A 2,756-nucleotide genomic window follows, 5' to 3' on the forward strand; every position below is an offset into this window, starting at 1 on the left:
TATGACACTGTATAACAATGATCGAGAATTATGTTTTCTCATTGTTATAGCTACGGATTTTCAACAACGATGATGCTGAACTTACAACCTTTGGGATCATTGGAGTACTTGGAAGTGACGAAGATTTCAAGTAATGTTGAAGATTAGACATGTGGAATAGGAGCTACTTAAGTTTCTTTATTTTTTTGTATTCCATATGTATTGATTATTTTGTCACTAAAATTGACAAAGGGGGAGATTGTTAGAGCATTACTCGGTCAAACTCGCATGCGTTGCTATCTCAAGCATGTTTGTCAATATTAGTGATCAAAACTATAAGTCTTGATTTCTTACTATAGCTAAGTCTCGGACTAGGATAGAAAGTGTAGTTGAGATCAAGAACTCCATGGCGGATCATCATACAAGACGAAGAACTACTCAAGGAACTGGTGGAACTTCATCGACAAAAAGGTATGTAGAGACTTTAACTTATCTATCACTCAAAAGTATATCTACTCTATCTCCTATCTTGAGACAAAAGTCGTTTTGCTATATAGACTTTGATTATACACATTTGGTATTTCGAGCCGAGTTTGACTCGCCTATCTATTTCTCGAAATATGTGTTGCTAAGCTTTCGCTTTAACCAAGTTCATCTTTACCTAGTGACGAAAGTCATGTTATGTTTCAATCACTTTGAAAATTGCTCTGACGAAAAATGGTTTGTGAATAACAACTATATAACGTCCTATGAGAATGTTCCAATGATTGAAATGAGAGTTTAGATTATATAACCAATGATGGATATAAGCATTGTTGTGGAAACACATATATGTATAAGTCCTTATTCCTTGAACCGGAGTTTGCGAACTTTGTTGATCAAGAGAACCGGAACAAGAGCCGTGAACTAAGTCCGCGCACTGACGGAAGTTCTGGACCCCAGAAAATCTGCTGGAGTTTGAGAACTCCTTCCGGGAACCCAGTCCGCGAACTTGAGTTAGGTTATATCTCCTTTAACCTTTGGTTTCTTCTTCTAAACCAAGTTAACGACTTAAAAACTTCATTGGGATTGTGAAGCCACACCGATACTACTTTCTTGTAGTTGTGTGATCTGATCTTGCATATTCTATCGTACGAGTACAATTGTAAGGATTGGCTTGAGATTGATATCTCCGATAGGCAAGATATAAAAGTAGTCACAAACATCTTCGTCTCATCGTTTGTGATTTCACAATATCTTCTTTCGCCGCGTCGATTAAGATTATTGTGAGGTGATTGATAATACTAGGTCTTTCTTCGGTAATATAAGTCCGGGTATCAATTGGTTCCTGTTCACCTTGATTTATCAAAGGACGGAACAAAACTTGTAGGTATATCTGTGGGAGATGGATTTATCTATCATTATAGACTTTTCCGTGTGATACAAATTTGTTTATTAAAGTCTTCGACTTTGGGTCGTAACAACTCTTAGTTGTGGGTGAGATCATCTAAGGGAATCAAGTGTGTAGCATCCTGCTGGGATCAGAGACGTAGGAGCATAACTGTACCTTGGGTCAGTGTGAGATTGGTTAGGGTTCAACTACAGTCCAGAACGAAGTTAGTTTGTAGTAGGCTAGTGTCTGTAACGACTTAATACAGTGTGTGTTCAATCTGGACTAGGTCCCGGGGGTTTTATGCATTTGTGGTTTCCTCGTTAACAAAATTCTGGTGTCTGTGTTATTTCTATTCCGCATTATATTTTGTTGTATAATTGAAATATCACATGTTGTGCGTTGTTCAATCAATTAGAATATCCGACATTTTGGTTGTTGATTTAAATTGATTGACACTTGGATATTGGTCTTTGGTACCATCCAAGTTATCTCTCTAGTGTTTGATAAAGACTCGCAGATTTCTATTTGCTTGAGTATATATCAAATCGAGAGATTGAGATATAAACTCTTTGATATACTTTTTATCTAGATTGAGTCTGACTATCTAGTTGATTCTCTAGAAAGTATATTGGAGTTTGTCCATACGGATTGCTAAGCGAAATATTGGGTGTGGTTGTTGTACCCCCGCTTTTTCTAAACCTAATCCCCACACCTCTTGTGTGATACTAGTTGCGACTAGAGTCGATTCTCTTTTAACTTTATGTTTTTCATGAAACCCTGTAGGTTAACGACTTGAAGACTTCATTGGCATGTGAAGCCATACCCAACTATTTTCTCTGTAGTTACGTGTTCTGATCTTGCTGTTTTCTATCGTGATTGATTACTATCTTCTCTAAGATTTGCTCGAGATTTAATCTCCGATAGGAAAGATAAAAAGTAGTCACAAACATCTTCGTCTCATCGTTTGTGATTCCACAATATCTTGTTTCGTTAGGCTTTTCTTCGGGAATATAAGTCCGATATATCAATTGGTTCCTGTTCACCTTGATTTATCAAAAGACGGAACAAAACTCATAGCTTTATCTGCGGGAGACAAATTTATCTATTCAATAGACTTTTATGTGTGAGACAGATTGGTTATCAAGTCTTCGACTTTGGGTCGTAGCAACTCTTAAATGTGGGTGAGAGCAGCTAAGGGAATCAAGTGCGCAGAATCCGGCGTGGTTCTAGCGGCGTAAGGAACGCGACTGTACCTTGATCAATGTGAGATTGGTTAGGGCTCAACTACATTCCAGTCCGAAGTTAACTTGGAGTAGGCTAGTGTCTGTAACAGCTTAACACATTGTGGTGTTCAAATCTGGACTAGGTCCCGGGGTTCTTCTGCATTTGCAGTTTCCTCGTTAAC

The sequence above is a fragment of the Papaver somniferum genome, unplaced genomic scaffold (assembly GCF_003573695.1).
Source record: "Papaver somniferum cultivar HN1 unplaced genomic scaffold, ASM357369v1 unplaced-scaffold_99, whole genome shotgun sequence".
NCBI classification, from domain to species: Eukaryota; Viridiplantae; Streptophyta; class Magnoliopsida; order Ranunculales; family Papaveraceae; genus Papaver; species Papaver somniferum.